Source organism: Ischnura elegans, chromosome 4 (assembly GCF_921293095.1).
Source record: "Ischnura elegans chromosome 4, ioIscEleg1.1, whole genome shotgun sequence".
Classification (NCBI taxonomy): Eukaryota; Metazoa; Arthropoda; class Insecta; order Odonata; family Coenagrionidae; genus Ischnura; species Ischnura elegans.
In genome coordinates this window covers 43560845-43580921 of record NC_060249.1, presented here as the reverse complement: position 1 = coordinate 43580921, position 20077 = coordinate 43560845, and the positions used below count along the sequence as shown (strand labels likewise).

Sequence of the window (20077 nt, the reverse complement as noted above, 5' to 3'; positions counted from 1 at the left end):
AATGTACTCAGTCAAGCAAAAAGTCTTCAAAAAATAGGGAATTGTCCAACAAAGGCAAAACCTAACAGACTGTCATTAACTAAAAATGTTGACCTTTTATTAAATATTTCTTCTTCTATTATTAAAAACATTCCATAGGCTAAGCTAAGCGGCTTATACGTAAGAAAATTACATTCAAAGAAACTAAACAGGACTACTTTAGAGCATGTTGATTAGTTAGTGGCATGAGATTAACTCATTCCGTTCAAGATTACTTGAAAACACTCATTTAATTCTCTCCTTGAAGATTTTCAGTTACAAAAAATGCTTACAAATGAAATACATGAAAAATCGAACTTTCATTTTAGAGAGAACAGTCCTAAAATTGCGAAACAGGCAAACCTCGAGGCTCAAATCTTGTATCTCAAATTTGAACATTTATCCTCAGTCTTCCTAAAAATAAACGGGAGCGATGAGTTCTCTTAAAATAATCCAAAACCTTGCGTGTAATTATTTTTTTCCACATTTTTTTGTATGAAAGTGTCCTCATATACGAATAAGGTAAAAATTTGCAAAAGCTTCTTTCGTTGAGCTATGGCAACGATGATACAAGCATATTCAAATTTGCACTCGCAATGCGGTGCGTCAGCATAAATAAGTATGCTCACAAGTCCATAAATACGAATATGTTACACGTTAACAAGGAAGATAATCTCTTATACTAAAATAATTTTGATATTTACTGACTTCTCTCAGATGGTCTTACCCAATTTTTTTAACACTAGCAAGTTTCCCATTGGTATAAAATGCTATTCTTGTACAATTAAACAATCAATTGAGGTTATGAAAACTGTTTAATACTCACACTAGACATAAAAAAGGTGCGAATTCACCCCAATAAAATTTTAAAGGGTATCGATCCTCATAAAATGCTCATCTTACTAATCATCCACTCAAAATCCGGACTTGAGAAAAAGTCAACGAAAAGTTGAATCTTTCAGGTCTACATAACCAAAGATTCTACGAGATCAGCGTGATCATGAATTAGTATACGGAATAACATAAAGAATAGGTGTGCAAAAAATGGGTATAATGCAAGAACAGCGAGAGTAGGAGAATGACTACTAGCCTAAAGGAGAATGTTCAGCAAATCGAGAGCGCTTATTACCAACCACATTTTTTCCTAATTTTTATGTTTCTTTTCGATACTATCGCCAGAAATCAAAGTATCCAAAACACTTCGAAATGTACTACATTTCCTTATAAATGACTACCCTGGAAATTTCAATTACAATGTGGAGGTAAAGATATATAACGTATTATGGTTCGATGAAATTTTTGTCGATGAAAAGGGAAAGAATTGGCAGAGGTCCACGAGATGCAACACGATGAGGGTAAAGGGCATCGTACATCGGGAAAGGAGAGTTGATATAAGGGATTACTATATTTCCTGAAATGAACACCCTTTAAATTCAATTTATAAGCTGCGAGTAAAGATATTTTAAAATATTATTTAAAAGTAAAACATAATAGCAATCGAGGAAAACTGAAAGAATTAGTATAGATCCTGAAGATGGAATGACGACGAGATAACAGGGCGGGTTATGTCGGGGAGGGTGAGTTGAAATAAGTGCTAGCCTACTTTTCCCTGGAAATAACCACCCTGGAAATTGCAATTAAGAGCTGCCGGTAAAGGTATTTGAAAATATTATTCAATAGTAATATGTAATTTAAACCAGTAAAAATGAAAGGAGTGGCAGAATTAGCAGGTCCTGGAGATGGAATGACAATGAGGGCACAGAGCATCGTATATCGGGAAGGGAGAGTTGAAATAGGGATTAACCACTAATATAATTTTTGTTTTTTTCCCGGCGAACAATTGCAGTGAAGTTTTCTCGGGTTTCACACCGGGTCAGGTCCTCCATTTCTCCTTCCAACGTTTCGAATAGCAACTCGCCCATCGTCTTCAGGGATTCAGGAATCCAATGATTCCTGGATCCATTGGATTCCTGAATCCCTGAAGACGATGGGCGAGTTGCTCATCGAAACGTTGGAAGGAGAAATGGAGGACCTGACCCGGTGTGAAACCCGAGAAAACTTCACTGCAGGGATTAACCACATTTCCTTAACCCTTACTAACCCATCGCTGCTTCTGGGAGGAATCAAATTTCAATGCTACTCATTTTAAAAATGTGAAAATATTCTACTTAATTATAAATGTTATGGCAACTATATATTTCTCCATTATACGTGCACGTAGTTTAAATCTTTCCTGAATAGAGGTAAAAATGTATACATTTTTGATGTTCCTTGGAAGAAACATTTGGCAATAATGGGTTACAAATAACCACCATGGAAATGCCATATATAACCTGCGGGTCTTACAATTAAGTAATATTTCAGAATTTTATTTTATGATATTACTTAATAGTAAGCCGTAATATTTTTATCTAGGAAAACTGAAATAATTAGCAGTTGTCCTGGAGATGGGAAAACGATGAGGGAACAGGGCCCATTATATCGAGTAAGGAGAGTTGAAATAGTTAATTACCAGTGACATCATAGCAAAATTGGCAGTGTCGGAACGCACTTTCCTTAACTTTCTTTAAAAATGAAATATTACTCTGTGTGTTTTTTATTACAAGATATTATTTACATTTTTTGTTTTGCTTACAAATGCATATGTTAGACATTTTTGGAAACAAAATTGATGAAAGTGTTATTTGGCAGTAATGCCTTTTGTTAACCAGTGCCAGAACGGCGTTACGACGCGTTCCGTTACCATGACACCACTGGCATTCACCACAATTCCTTAAAAATGACCACCCTCGAAATTCAAGTTATAAGCAGTGGGTGTTACTTTATTCCTTGCTTACTTAAAGTCTTACTACTAAGCAATATTTTACATTCTTATCCTCCTTCTGTTACGTAATGATTAAAATATAACTTAATAATAAGACGATATTTTAAAGATAAAAGATGAATAAAGAACATAATTGAAAATAGTACATAATAGTAAGACATAAGTAAAATAGAGGAAAACTGAAATAATTAGCAGTGGTCCTGGAGATGGAAAGACGACGAGGGAACAGGGCTTTTTATACTGGGTAAGGAGAGTTGAAATAGGTAATAACCACATTTCCTTAAAAATGGCCACCCTCGAAATTCCTGTTATAAGCTGTGGGTCTTACTTATTCCTTACTTACATAAAGTCTTACTATTCGGTAATATTTTAAAATTCATATCGTCTCACTATGTAGTGATATTTATGCATCAATTAATAGTTAGACGATATTTTAAAGAGAAAAGATGAATAAAGAACATAATTGAAAATAGTACATAATAGTAAGACATAAGTAAAATAGAGGAAAACTGAAATAATTAGCAGTGGTCCTGGAGATGGAAAGACGACGAGGGAACAGGGCTTTTTATACTGGGTAAGGAGAGTTGAAATAGGTAATTACCACATTTCCTTAAAAATGGCCACCCTCGAAATTCCTGTTATAAGCTGTGGGTCTTACTTATTCCTTACTTACCTAAAGTCTTACTATTCGGTAATATTTTAAAATTCATATCGTCTCACTATGTAGTGATATTTATGCATCAATTAATAGTTAGACGATATTTTAAAGAGAAAAGATGAATAAAGAACATAATTTAAAATATTACTTAGTAGTTAGGCATGATTACAATGGAAGAAAACCGAAAGAATTAGCAGTGGTCCTGGAGATGGAATGACGATGAGAGATCGGGGGAGGCAGCGTTGGAAGTGGGAATGGGGAACAGCGTACGATGGAGAGGGGAAGGGTTAGGAGGGGTGGAGGAGATAGGGGTCCAGGGGTGCGCGCCTGAGCGTTGGCGTGCGGACGGCGGGGGTGGGGGAAGGAGGGGAGGGGAGGATAAGCGGAAAACGGGCGCAACTTTTGGGCTGGCTATATAAGCGGGTCTGGTATGCGAGGTGCGGTGTCCTCCTGCGAAACTTGCCGGCGAAACGTCTGTCCTCTCTTCACAACACAGCTCTCCCCAATTGTCGCGGCCCTGAGCTCCAAGGAAGAAGAAATCCCATCCGGACTTCTCGCCGCCTAAAACCCTGCCGACTACAGCCCCGGCGGAGCCCATTTAAAAAAAAGAGAGACCAACGCGTGAGCCACTTCCGTCTACACCAGCACCCTTTACGCACCCCAAAGTGAAAAGGTAAGCGGGTGGTGAACATCACTCTTTTCCCCAGATCCCCGACAGGGAAGTAGACACGAAAGCCAACTATTAATTCCACTTCACTATGAACTACTACGAAACAATTAGGTAGGACCTCAAAAGGATAGCCGAACAAATGATTTTTTTTTAGTTTCCCCCACCGCGGTAGGAAATTTGGTGAATTTCCACTTTCATCCACTTTCCTCTCGAGACTATGGTGGAGACGTACTACTTTTTCACTGCAGGACAGAATTCATAAATATTAAGAGGCTTAAAAATTTAGTCACAGTTATACCGGTGAATTATCGTTTCTTCATCTTGAGGTTGGAAATTTGGTGAACTTCTACGCACCCCAAAGTGAAAAGGTAATCGAGTGGTAAACTTCACTCTTTTCCTCACATCCCCGTCAGGTAGACACGAACGTTCGCTCCGCTTCCACTTCGCTAACAACTACTCCGGAACGATTTATAGGATCTCAAAAAGATAGACGAACAGATGACTTTTTTTTTAGTTTCTTCCACCGCGGTAGAAAATTTGGTGAACATCCATGTTCATCCAATTTCCTCTCGATACAAGAGACTGTATTCAAAAACGTAGGTACGTCTTCTCTTATGCAAGACAGAATTCATAAATATTTAGAGGTTTGAAAAAAATTAGTAACAGCCAAACCGATGATTTATTGTTTCATTTTCTTGCGGTAGACAATTTGAACAACTCCTTTTTTCCCCATTTCCCGAAGGAATAGAGGACGTAATATTTTCCATTACAAGATAAAAATCATGAATATTTAGAGTTTAAAAAGATTATTGATACTGACTAGGAGCTTCTTATACTTTTTATCTGAAACATTAGAGGAAATGCTTTCCTCAATTCCTGAGGAAACTAACACCCTTATATATATCCCCACAACTTACCTGCTCACCCTAAAATTTTGAAAAAAAAGGTCGTAAAAGCAGATAATGTTTGACGTTTTTCCCGTTGCCAATTCGCAAGTCTTCAGAAGTTGGGAACAAAGTTCTTACGTGGATAGAATCCATCCAAGTGAAGCGAAACCTGAATTGTTGGAATGATGGGTCCAAATTACATCCCTGCTCGAGTTGCCGTCTTCATTTCACCTACAGAGGTTTATCTAACTATCACCAAATAACAGCTTTTGAGGCTCCGATGTCTGATAGCTAAATTTCAAGAGGAAAACGGGCCTTCTCATTGAGTTAACTCGCAGTCCGCGTCAGTCAGACTAGCATGCAATAGTTTGTAAACTATCAACATATTTTATTTTCATCGCATTTCCCGATTAGCGGCATAACGTGTCGACAGAACTTAGCAGTAGAGATGGCGATATTCCATTGCATAAACTTTAGTCCAATGAAAATGGCATCAAATTTCTTCCATCTCTGCCATACACAATTGTGCCGAAGGAAAAACACCGGAAGAAAAAGTGAATAAAATTAAGAGTGCAAATTTTATTAATATGCGGCCATAGCCATAGGTCTAATGAGTTTCGCCAACTGCTTACACTAATTAGAAAGCATTTTATTCCCATAACAAGGATTCCATGGCCTTTCTTCCTTCGTAACATAGAATAAGTTTGAATATGCATAACCTGTGCGGGACTAAGTTCTAAGTAGTAAAATGCATAAGTAGAAAGGCCTTTCTGCCTCTTAGAACTTACTCAGCCTAGGACTTCGCCGTTACATCTTTAGGACATGAATACATTACGTTTTAGAACATGAATAATTTGAAGGTGACTGTTACTCTCGTGAGATTTCGCTATAACTTTACTTAGCACAGAATTACCGATGCCTGGGAATGCAAGAAGCACGACGAAAATAAGAAGACTCTTTCATCTTCATCATTGAGGAAGGATAAGTGATTTTCTTTGCGTGCTTTGGCGTTTATTCTTTTCTCATGCATATTTAATTAAACATATAAAATATTTACGCTACTTGAACATAATTTTTAACAAATTTCAATTTCTTGGGAATATATTTCATTTGAATAGACTTTAATTGTGTCAAAACATAAAGCTAGTACAGGACGATAGAAAACTCCTATAATGATGCTGTTAAAATAATAACGAAACCGTAAGCTGTTTAGGGAGAACATGTCAGCTAAATGAAATCAAAAATAATTACGAGTGATTTTACCTCGTGTTTCATCAAATGTTAGTTTTTTGCTAGATCCGTAAAATAGCGGCATGATTATGAATTAATATTCACTTCAACATTTTACGATGATTTTGAATGCTAGGTTAAAATATATTCGCAGAGCTATGACAATTTTAATTCGTTTAAAACTCTCTGACGCATCGTTTCAATATTTACGCTAGAGTAAAATTAGGAATAAGAAGATAATTTTCTTCTAGTCCGTATCCCGCTTGGCTGCGAAAAATGAATTCACCGCAAATGAGGAAGGCATTTCATCTAAAGAAACGGGAAGAGCCTCCAAGTTATTCTCCTAAATGTGATAACTATTTATTGCGTAATTTGCCGTGGGACACGGAATACGTAAATCCCTATCCGGATACGCCGTCATACGTGTGTTTAGCATGAATGAGAACACGGCTATGCTACTTTGGTGGTAGAAGGATAAAGCTTAGTTATTGGGATTATATGAATTGTAGTTGATATGGAGAATTACGTGTTTCAAATGAAATAGGACTGATGAGATAGATTTAGTCACTAGTAACAACTGCAGTAAAAGAGTCAATGCGTCCGCAGTTAAGCCTGGATCCTTTTTTTGTCACTACACGATCAAGTTGATAATAATGTAGACCCAAGCACGAGATGCTCCTTTCGATTTCATATGATATTGTAATTCCCTCCATCCTGGCTGATTTTTCTTTCATGGTGAGTTTCATCCTTGCTGTAAATTTTCTCGCTTATTCTGTATTAGTGTCAATATTCAATATTTCCTGAATTCAGGTTTCGCGCTACGAAATAGAGCGCATTTTAGGACTATAGTTTCGCTCTGATTTGACGTTACTTATAAAATTCTATGCAAGATCGTGGCTGTATCTCGGGGGCGCAATCCCTGCTGTCAATCCGTCACCTCGTCTATAATCTTTACAGGTGTAATCTTGCTTTCTTTCATCGACAAAGAAAAAAAATTTTTAGATTCAAAATTTAGGTTTAGCGGATGTTAACAGCGCGGAAGCAATGCATTCAATCTAAACGATACGCTGTATTCAGTAGATCCCTAATGCCGACCTCGTGTGAAACGTTTAGTAACGCTGGTGACTTAATATCACTGTGATATAGATGATTTTAATGGAAGCAATTCTCCATTTCAAAAGGCCAACGAAAATAAAAAGAACAAAAAATTTCATATCCTATGAGCACATTCGTTTCCTATGAGAGAATTCGTTCAAATAAAAGTCAAGCAAATATCCACCGGTGAAAGGTACGTTATTCCTATTCACTTCATATATTTGTAGACTTGACGGTGTAAAATTCACTCCGCTTACATTTTATGAAATAAAAAAACAAATTGAAGTGTTGCGAGAAACCGACATCAATGAAATCGTTTAACTGAAGAGGTCTTTTTTATTTAGCTTCAGTTGTATGGAAACATTTTATGAGCGTTTTTAAATCACGCTCGCAGCCTCTTATAATTATACAGTCCCTATTCGCGTACTAAATGATGTCTTTTTCAAAATGGGAATGAAACGCTTACTGAATCCTCGCAAGTATAAATTATGTAGGGAGATATTTACTGAATGGAAAGAAATTGGCGACACGAGCGAGTAGAATCTTCTCTTTGCCGAAAGGAGAAAAGCCTTACGCTAATCCCCAGTCACGTAATTAGAGAGAGGATAATGAGAATGCTAAACAGTGTGAAGAGCTATCTGAATGGGATTGCAATATATAATTGGTGTTCGTTTCAAAAGCCCATTTTATTAGACGCCAGACCGCGATCCCATTGCAGAGCTAAGAAAATCCTACATAGGAAGCGCAGCTAATTGAAAATCTGATCAATTGGTGATCATGGCTAAACGTGAGATTCAAAAACCTCGTACGCAATTGCTTACTCTAATCAGAAGATGTGAACCATGGAAATAGCTCGTTTCGTGCATCGCGATTCCATCGGTCCTAAATAAATTCAAGACCCGAAACAAACAAATCAAGTGAATTACACTTTATGTACTATATTTATCACTTGAGGAAATTAGAAGCCAAGGGGAACAAGCGAAATTTTTATTTTTGGACATTCGTACAGATTGTTCTAATGGTACACAATACCGTTGCGGCAAAGGGATACAAGCGAATCACTGATAAGCAGATGCATGTATATTAAGTGATTTTCGCGTATCCCTTTGCCCAAACACTATTGTGTACCCCAACAACCATTATCTGTACTTATCTCCACAAAAAAAAAATTACACTTATCCCCCTTGACTTTTAAGGTCTTCAATTATAAGGGCGCTAGTTCGATTAAAGAAATTTACCGAAGCAAATTATCACTAGACAACTTTCAATAATAAGCCAAAAAGCGACAGTTTTATCATTAATGTTAACACGCATTAATAAGTAAAGTCAAGGAAGCTAAAATTAAAGTATAACTTCATAGTTCAATTTGCGGAAGAAATACTCCAGTGGGAATACGATTCGAAACTGTGAGCTCATAATACAAAATTGGAAAGACGGTAATCCGTTCGCCGAATGGGAAACTGCACTGCTATTCCTTGTTATTTGCCGATGAGGTCAGTATAATCCGGACTAACGGCTTCCTTTACCTATAAATCTCACGCCTATTATTTTACCAATCCTTCTTACTTAGTCGTGAAAAGGCAAACTTAAAGATAATTCTAACTATGAGACAGTAAATCTCCAACGGCCGACCTATTTCGGCTGATTGATTAGTTTTCGGGGAGATGACTTGGTATGTAATCAAATAAATACGAGAAGGCGTCCAAATTTCACGAGAGTTTATCAAAGAATTGAGAGAGGTTGAGTCTCACTTCTTACTCGGCTTCTGAGAACTCAAACCTGAGTTATTTGTTGAAAACCGCCGCTGATAAACGCGTAATGTAGAATGAAGTCTGAAGCAAAATTTTTCCCTTGAAAGACTAATTTTTATGCTTGTAACCCAAGCTTACTCGAGAAAATACTCATTTAGGGAATTGGCTCTCCATCGTCTAATTACTTCAAACCCCAGGACCTAAATTCCATCTTAGACTTTCATTTAATTTTTTGTTCAAAAAATATCGGCAACATATCACCTTCCGATATGCTTCAATGCTCAAAATGAAAACTCGAAAACATTTTACCCTAAAAAATACCAAGCACGCACATTAAAGCGAATTCAGGGAATGGTGACAAGAAAAGGATTAAGGTTAAACTTAATATTCAAACGACCAACTGCGAAGAAGCAAACCACAAGGAAAATTCTGCTTCAAAATATTAAAGAACGTATTTTTGGATCAATAAGCGGCAGCACCCACTGCGGCCGTAATTATCTGATAAGCAATTGGATTTTTTAACAATCGACCGATCCATGCCTCACGAATTTTCCTGGACTAAATTACAACATAATATTGAAATGTTTTCATATCGAAAAATTTATGACCATTGAATAACACCTGAATTATTTTTTTCAAGATTGATACTTACGGGAAGAGTACGTGACTGAGAAAAATATATTGCACCACCGATATTCATACTCAATTTGAGATCCTTCTGCCATAGCCGTCACCAAAAACTAAAGTCACAGTGAACAGGTATCTCAAAGAGAATACTGATAAGATTGGAGCGAGCAAATTTATGCCACTTATACATTCAGAACCACGCTTTGACAAGTCTATTATTAAGGCAACTGAAATCATTGGAGAATATTTCCCCATACCTCGGGCCACTTTTGGAAAATATTTTCTAAGTCCTGCGAGAGATCGCCTCTCGCCTAAACGCCTTGTATATTAAATACGCACAGAATCGAAAGTCAAGTCTTAAATAGGCTAATATGCATTTATGTGTAATCATTACCTGACTTATTTTCACTTCGCACAATTTCACGCAAATTACATTAAAATAACGTTCTCCAGAACAATTGAATTGAAAATCCAATACAGCCGAATGTCTTGCAAAGTTTCATCCTAGGCCTTCGCACCAATCCGTTACTGGCTATACCTTGGCAATTGGCGGCTTATCATTTTGGCATAAACAATAGCCAGCCTCAAATATTAAGCGTTTTATGTTCCTTTCTGATTATTCGTATCAATTCCTTTTGGTCTTAAATCTTAGATATGACCGGGCTAATCTAGCACTTACCTTCGTCACTATTTAGTACTATCATTTTTGACTAACTATCCACGCTAAATAAGGCCGCGCAAGAAAAAACACTGTATAGAACTACCGCGCAGGAGAGCGATGAAACATTATTTAAGTAATTCCCGAATGGATTAGATACGTCAGGTATGCCTCAGCTGGCAAAGATTAGACGCATGAGATGACCAATTTCCCGAGTGAGCACAAAATTAACCATGCATCCGCTATCTTCATATGGAAACGTTCTGAGGAGGGGGATTCATACAACCTACTAACGCACAGTTGCGGGAATATGCGTAAGGGGAGAGAAAATAACGATGCTGACCTCGGTACGGGCGACTCAGGCCAGACCTCTTCTCTCCGCTGTCGTCCCGGGGACACACCGGGAACTATCCCCGGGGATATGCGGCAAACCGCAATCCGGCGCACGTAGGTACCGCCTGAGATGCAGCCGGCTTACTTCCCAGCACATGGCCACTGACAAAGGAACGACGATGAATCATCGCGGAGAATCATAACGGTAACGTCATCCACGCGTTTATTGATCGATCGGATAAAAAGCAGAAAATATTACCTTTGAAGAAAACAATTCATTTGTCACCTGATGCTTTCAAGGCCGATTCACGTACTCAATGCGAGTTTCATTATTGTGGGCGAAGATATATTGCTCTCATCCATTTCCTCGGCAGAATTAAAAGAAAAACCTGCAAAACATATCCCCCGATGTATTCCCATATGAAAAAAACGAAGCACACTTTGAAAGGTTCCGATGAACATGGAAACATTAAGGGCGGTCGCAAATTTTGAAAGTAAAAAAGCGGCGGGAACTTACCGCGGTGCAAATGCGATAGTATCTCGAATTCCATTAAGGTTTTGAGTGATTATTCTTTCCGTCGATCGTTCGCGAATGTGAAAGTTCTCTCGCCGCATAAATAAAACCCGGAGGCGATGGCGCGGATATCGGAAATATTTTTCACCGGCAGAGCAAAGTACGCACGCCCGAGAAACGAAACGAAATTCCAGAGGTGCTCCTTCCTCTCCTTCGTCTTAATGAAAACTACAATTTTTTGCGTTTAGAACAAACCCGATGTGCAGGGGTAGCATCTCAATCAGTTATTTGACAAAAAAGTTAAACACGATAAAAGCTGCCACTGCCAATTTTTTTCCGTTGTGTGATCACAAAAAAGGAAATATACCATAAATGGCTTGAACGGGTAAATAAAGTTTTAATATCAACGAACAGTAAAGAGAAGAATGCACATGTGACAGTTAGATTCATCAATCCAGCCTTCTAACTATAACTTATTACTAGTGAAACTAGCCATATACGAGATATTCGTCACTCACATGAACAGGTACCCTATATTGCTCTCATCCTGTCCATGATCGTACGGCATGCTTTATGCTGAGTATTCCTAGATTCTGACTTAATTATCGTTCTAAATTCTTATGAGGCGGTAACTTCGAACACAGAGGTCACCCGCACAAAAACAAAAACTGTTAATAGCATCATTAAAATACACTAATATAGTAAATTTATCAACTTACCATGCAATCGAAGTCTCATTCTCTCAAGAATAAGGCTGGCGGCTGGTAAGAAAGAAACAAACAACTCTCCAAAGGCCTCTGAACGTGATGATTCGCGCACGACGCTTAAATGTCCTTAATTATCCTAAAGAAAGAAAAAAATCAACTTTACTTCCAAGACTTTCTGGTAAATTTACGAGAATTTACATGCGTTGAAAATCCCTCTATCGGCTATATGCTTTTCACAAAGAAACCGCAATTCCAGATTCTGAGGAAATAATTTCATAGTCACCGATAGTATTTGAATTGATTGAGGCATATTTCGAAAAAAACTAAGCAAACCGGGAGAAGAAATGAAATTAATAAATTCCGTTCAGTAAAAGAATTGAATCCATGGATATTCCTTTCATACAGTAAATAACGAAATATCATGCATAGTAATTTAAACAATACTAGATTTACAATACTAAGATACTAGACTTACAATACTAAGATAAACAATAATAGACAGATTTAGAGCGTAGATTTAGCGCAAGAATAACAAGACAAAATTATAAACGGCACGGCACAAATCATAGCGGACATTAAACGTATGTATAACCAAGTATATCCATTACAGGGATGAACCAAGAAAAATAGCACACGTCACATTTGATTTTTTTTTAATGAGCAAAGAGTACGCATTTATTTCATAAAATTTTACGGTTATATTAATTTTTAAAATGATTTTTCGCGTTGAGCTAAATTTTTTCACCATATTGTATCCGTAGAATCAAGTATTTCTAACGTATTCACAAAGAGGAAACTACTCATTCAGAAATCGGTGCATTGCGACGAAAATTTTTTATTCCACTACAAAGAAAACTAATCTTTCGTTACATTAGCTAAGATATGAAATTAGAGGTTTGATAAGCTTAAAAAAATGAAAACAACGTGTAAAGAACGTTTCATTTTAAGCTCTCAACTTTCATGGCGTCTAGCGCATGGTAACAAAGAGGGTGCAATGAAGTAAATGAATGTAAATTTGAAATGAAATCTTTTCTAAGACAGGCCAATTTAACTTTTCAGCCACATAACAGGACCATATTTAGCTTGCCATACTTCGGGACTCCGGTAAAAATTCTTCATGATATGCGACCGTGGAGAAGACACTGTAATTACCCTTCATACCTAGATAAAGATCAAAGACTAAGTACCAATTTTATACTAATATGAAAATTGCATCTCTTAGGTGGGAGAAGTAGAAGAGGCTGTAGCGGACAAATTTAATTATAGCTGTAATGAGTAATTAATTTAGAAACTGATTCAGATATAAAATTGGAGCCAAGGGGCACGCTAAAAAAGGATTTATTAGAAGAACAAGAGAACAGAAGAAGCATAGCCGTCAACTTTTACCTTTCATTTCATTACAAGATAATTATGACGAATAAAAAAACTCCGCTTTTAAGGGCAATGTATCTCTATGCATCCAACTGAAATACCTTGGTTGGCGATTGATATAGTATCCCATGGATCACTGAAATGTTTTTTTTGTTTTATAACAGTATTTCCATAATAGCTATGATAATTACCACCGCAAACGTTAAAAAGGCGATATGCCTCTAGTATCAAATGCAGTTGAAATTTGAAGTTGCGAAATGGAGAGTTAATGAATTATTCATCAGTATTATTGAATGATCCATAAAGAACTTCTAGCATTAAAGGTTCCAGAAGAGCTTGAAACAAAAAATTAACTAAACAATACTTTCTATAGCGAAAGAAGGACACGTTGAATTCTAAACCCAGAGATGACTTCAGAAATGCGGGTGGAGAGAAAAAATCCTAGTTTCTGGAGGAAAATGTACACTGTTGAGAAAAGCTGCTGCGGTGCAAAATTAAAATATTCAGAGCGTAAGAAATACTGTGCTTATCTTCACGTGCATCGCAAAGATGAGACGAATCTTAGAATCGGGAACCCAACCCTCCTTCAACTCAAGAATTTCAAGAGAAGAAAAAGAGGGCCAATCCGGAGTAATACAAGGAGGGCTTTCTTCTCAAAGAGGAAAGGACAATGGACTCCGGCATCTCGTGTATAATAGTCTGGGTCTTCCCAATTTATAAAGCTTTGTTTAATTCAAGCAGTAAATGGCCTTAACGAAAAAAAACAGGAGTGATATCTCTCCTCAAATAATAATTAAGATTAGTACTAACGAGAGGAAATTTGTATAAAAAAGAAACTATTCTATAAAGAAACTACCACATTTAATAAAGCGCAATGGATCCATGGAGAAGAGGACATTTTCGATTTCCTCATCTTCCTAAATAATTAAACCTTATTATCGGCAAACGCAAACCTTAAATTTGTAACTGAAAGAATCACGTACACATTAATTTCCGCATTAAATATCGATCAATGAAAAAAACATATACATTCAGATGAACAAAAAAGAACAGCGTTTTAGTACACTTTCCCACCATTCGACTGCCTGCTTATACCACGTAGCATCCTTGTAAACTGGGCTAATATGGCTGACCGTTCTATCCTGACAAGTTCCTGTGGACGACATAGCAGGCTAGCAAAGCGTGGTCGCTACAAGCTAAAATTCAATTTTTTTCACATATCAAGTACTTTACAAAACGATTCACTAAATAGCCCAAATGACTTGTAAATTCACGCTATTGGCTGATGAGTAGGATAAAGTTATAACAAAGGTATTAAATAATCATTTGTGTGCTTCAAAACAACTTTCCACGGCCTAAATTACAGCTAAGCTTGTATTAACTTGAACTATGTTTCAATTTAATTTGAGAGTACCCCAAGCACAAATGTGGCGGAAACTTGGCAAACAGCAATTGACCCACAGTATATTTTAAACCAGAGCATTATCACAGAACGGAGGCAAAATGATGGGAAATTATAGCTGATGAAAATATTCACCACATAATATTTATCACTAATGTGAATACAAGCACAATCATTCCTAGGGTACAACCAATTTTTCCCAAGAAGGCATAAACGGGAACAAAACAGAAATCGCGACCCAGGAATCATTTTTCCGCAATCACAGAAAAGCTAAGTGTCGACTATAATTGACTCGCATAGTTTTTCCTCACTGGGATATCTTCAGAGTTTCGAGTTTATCTTCCATTCGAACGTTTTTATTTCACCGACAATTTTTTTCGGAATGAGGCAATGAGTCCTATTCTTCTGCCCCCGTTCTTCAGAGCGAGCTCACTAATTGAAGCGTCGTGTCAATGGTAGCAGAGGTTTTATGGCCGCGGTCAAAGCGGTGGAGGTTAGGGAGAGGTTAATGGCGGGATTATCGTCGCGCGGCGCGGCCGACACGAACTGGGATGTCGGGGCAACGGTTAACTGCTCTCATCCCTTCCTCTCTTTCCCTTGCAAGAGCAACACGGCTGACATCCGAGTGGACGACAATCGAGTTAGGCAAAGGGCAATTGGGATTTAGACCACCACTACAAGCAGCGCGAAGACAGCACACATTGAGAGTGAGGTTACGGTGAACAAACGTTGCATTTGTTTTGACGTGGTACGGATAACATGAGAGCTTCGCATGGGTTATACCGCTTTTAAGCTGTATTAATCATCTGTCGACGCTAACTTAATCCTCAAGTTAAAACCCAAATCGTACAATAATGAGCATTCTCTCTTCGCTGTTTGAACTAGAAGAATAGTTAATTGGTGAGGATAGAACTCATCCCGGACTAAGCCAAGTGAATATAACCTGCTAAGAGGACGTATCTCTACCGCCCGGCCGGCAGTATTGTGTCGTTTTAGAGAGGTATTACCTGTTTAAAACTGACGCTTTCATCTTGAATTTTTTAGTGGAAAAAAGTAGACCCTTCCAGCGTTTGTTAATATATACCTCAAATATATAAGAAAATATATCTGAGAATTTTAATGTAATATATTATTTTGTAATATTATATGCCTGAGAAAATACTGAGGAAAAACTTTGCGATACAGGAAAGAGATAAAAGAAAACTGCTAACAAAAAGTTCAGATACAGGAAAATATCGAATTGGGTACTCCATATTACTGAAAATTTCAAGAGAAATTTCAAATACCTCCAGAAAAATTCGTGGAACGAGAGTGATGTAATCCCTCTTAAGTCATTTGCTTGAAGTAAGGTCGCATTAAAAAATAACGCATCGTGCTATACATCACCTCTTCCGAACATTTCAAACGCCGCGATTAAAATGACAATCTTGAAAATCTAGTTAAAGGATGGGTAATTGGGCTTCCAACCAGACGAATAGCGACGCGAAGGCAGCGCACAGGTAAAGCGTGATAACAAGGAAAAAACTTTAACATTATTGTGGCGTGGCCTATAAAAAGAAACACCACTTTACGACAGTTATTCTGATTAAAATTACTTCATATTGGGGTAGCTTGTGGTGTTCGTCCAAATTGCTTTTGACCAGACAGTATACGATACATATGCATAACAAAATATTCCCGAGATAATACAATCCATTTTGTTCGCATTCCACGCTTTGATTTCAAACATGGTCTCGAGTTTCATTCCTATCGTCAAGTTCCATTACAGTAGATATCTTGGGCCTAATTCATCGAAGGAAAATAACCGAAAGATGAAGAGTATATTTCTTATTAAGTAACATACATTCTTTAACTTCAACATTCCCTGAGACTCATTACTATTTACCTCGTCTAATATTCTCACCGCTCAATAGCATGTAGGCGGGAAATATGCTGGCAGATTATGTCCATGGTGATGGAAGGTTGCTAATTTGAGGAATATAATTGAGTAGAAGGCATAACTTGCCCATAAGAAAGACATAACCTCTTTCAATTGAAACCAACTCACTTCATTCCATCCAAACATTTTCAGGAGTATACACAGTAGAGTACATTAATATTAAAGCTTCGAAATAAATGCATGTTGCGATATCTAATGTAATTATTTTTTGAGCGAGCGAAATATGTTGTCAGGTAATGAATCACGCGCAAATCCAGGAATGAAGCGTGTTAGTGAAAAATAAAGCCATTTATCACAATTAATACTTGAATGATCGATCGAGCCGATGACGTTACATACCTCTTATTATTCAGATCATGTCTCCTACAGCTGAAAAACAACTACAAAAATTGAAGTCACTAACTTGAGATTTCATATTAAGAGGTACGAGCGTGCAGTAATTGAAGACTTATGCAGATATCTTTAATAATTTCTAAATTCAAAATTTGTGAGGGGAAAATGAGATTGGATTTATTGAAAATTTTCCCTGACAAGGAATAAAAGATGGCCATTTGCAAGAGGAATTTCAAGGACACAATAAAAATTTTTTAAGCAAAGGAGTATATTATTCCACTTTTAGACAATTGACACTATTTAAAACTCTTCAATGCTACACTATAAATTTAGCTAAGTTTAAAAACCAACAAACAACTAAAAAACAACTAAAACACAAATGGACAATTTATTGTAATACAACATTTAAAGCATCACTAAATTTATAAACCTGGTGCACAGAATATCAAAATAAGATAAGCTATGGTTGATGCTACCTTACTCCATTTCAACTACACTCGAACAAAGTTAGAGGCTGTTGCTCTTGAACTACAATATTTTAATACGAGGGGTTAACTTAAGTATGGTAAAAATCTTACAGTACAGTTGAGCGTGAAATCCTCTAGTAAGCGGACACCTCATGAGAAAAACAGCTTTAAAGATCGTCAAAAGGTTCCGAAATACATATTTAAAATGTCCGCCATGTATATTTCCATGCTTCCTTTGACTAATATTTGAATGATGCACACAAAGAGGAAAATACAAAGAATGGACTGCAAGAGATGGAGATTCAAGTAAATGCCTTTAATGAGCGCACTGAGAAATGTCAACCATACGTATCTTAGGAATCCCTCCCGAGGATGCGGAAAAAAATTTCTCCAATGAATACCGACCAAGGTCCCGGGAGAGTAACCGCCAAAAGCCGCTGAATTTTACGCGTGCGAAAAATTCTCTCCCCCTTCAAAACCCACAAACTCAAATATTATTCCTCGCGCATTTACACTGCACGGAATTTTCCTCATTTCTTGGATTTCAGTAAAAAAAGAAACTCATCCTGACTATGAATACAGAGAATGAATTCCGCCATGCGAAATTTCACTCTCCTTCTTTTTAACGTACCATTTTTTACCGATTGTCAGCAAATGTACGTGTATTTCGACGGATAGATCGTGGCAAAAGGAAGTTAATGGATATCTTTAAAAACACGATTATGGATCCCCCGGAAAGTGACGAACCTCCCCATCTGTCATTTTCCCGGCATCGCAATCAACTGCGTTATCGTTCCTTCTAAATGTGGGACGCAGTTCGCTCAAAAGAAATACCACCTAAACTGAACTCGAAACTGCTGCAACCAGGACGACACGTTTGGTTTGATGTGCGGTATACCTCTTAGGAGCTTTAAAACGTAAAACATGAAAAGTCGAAGTGAGAGTGATCGTAAATGTTTAACAACTTCGTTTATTAACCTAAAACATACTAAATCAAGGTGAAACTGAAAGTAATTGGTTAAAATTGTAGTTTAAACACCCGAATATGAAAATCCTCAACCTAATTAAAATGATGCATCATATACATTTTAAATGAGAAATTTTGATAATGCGGAGGTGGAAGCTTGAAAAAGGATCTACGAGCAAAAGTTTACTTACTTTCTAAAAATTCAGAGCACTATCATGCCACAGCACACATGAAACAGAAAAAAATATCAAATTAACATTTTTCTTCGTAAAAACTTTGAAATAAAAAAGGTCTTCCTCTTGAATTAAAAATTTATCCATCAAATAAAAGGAAAGTCGGTATGAAACAATAATCTGAACTTCAAAATACAATTTTGTGACATTCTAAAAAGTATCAAAGATGCCATCAAGTCTGTCTGGAGATTCAAATGCACCGAATCAAGAGACCAACTATGGGTTACAACACCAAAACCTATCCCGCAACAACACTCTGACGCAAGGTATACCGCCAGAATCATTTCCTACAGGAGGTTCAAAGATTGTCGGGCAGGAACTCAGCTTTGAAGCACACTGCTGTGCAAAAGGGACTAGATTGAATATGACCTAACGCTCTGAATTCAGTGGAGGTAGACGGCGGGAAACGGAGAGGTTACCCAACGTTTCCCCACGCCGACCAAAAGAGCATCCCTTGATCTGCTTCATACAAGCATATACGACTGCCACCGAATCCCATTGCATTCAGGAGTGAATGAGGGAACTTAATTCTCACTCCAGTGTTGTGCGGTAACTGAGACGGTATGCCATTTCAGACATTCTCAAAGTACCGTCTGTATACATCGTCTATAGTCGTGGACGCGCGGCGGAAACAATGACGGCAAGAGCTTGGGTCCGACAGTCCCTTGCCCAATTTCGTAGTCACCTGAGTAGATAGAGCGGGATTACAGTTTCAAACGCATTTACCGCTTAAACGGAGGCCAGTAAGGTAACAAAAATGTGGCGAGTAGTATGTATTGAAGAGGCCGACATCTGAGGTCATTCGAGTCATTTAGGCAAGGGAATGAATGGTGATGAGAAACTCGGTGTCAACGTTAACCTTTGATTTTAAAAAGTATCAATCTATTTTGTTTGCCAGAAAATATATATTTTAACAGGATCACCATGATTATATCTGTATTTACTTCGCATACTACTAGCAGCGAGATCCTGCTCCAATTGTCAGTGCTCTAAACCTTTTAGCAATTGCGCATCAGTGTTTAGACTAAATATCACCGTTTACACCATAATTCAATTGTTTTCACGAGTTTTTCTCGCATATACCATTTGATGGAAATGACGCAAAGATTTTTTTAAAAAGAGGAATAGGGTATCACGATATCTCGTATAAATACATAGCTAATGGTAAAGTTATTGCTGGAATCTACTCCTTTCTGAAGGGTAGAGCGGGGGTAAAAGAGCTTACTGAGAAAATTTGCCAAAAATGAGACCTCATTGAAATATTTTCTTCATCTGAGTGCAGCTTTCGTAGGTTTATTCTTGCCACCATAGATTTTACCCTAAAATTCTTTTCTTATTAAAAAAAATTACTGCGGCAATTTTCAACACATGCCTGTTTTCAATCATGAGAAAA

General features: G+C 37.3%; 1 protein-coding gene across 1 annotated transcript in view; it reads left to right on the top strand.

Moving 5' to 3' along the window:
* Positions 1–4521: 4521 nt before the first annotated feature.
* LOC124157375 overlaps positions 4522–20077 on the top strand; it is a 109958-nt gene continuing 94402 nt past the window's right edge. The window contains exon 1 of the mRNA XM_046532045.1: positions 4522–4538. The gene's annotated coding sequence lies outside the window, so the exon portion shown is untranslated. The remainder of the gene's footprint in view (positions 4539–20077) is intronic.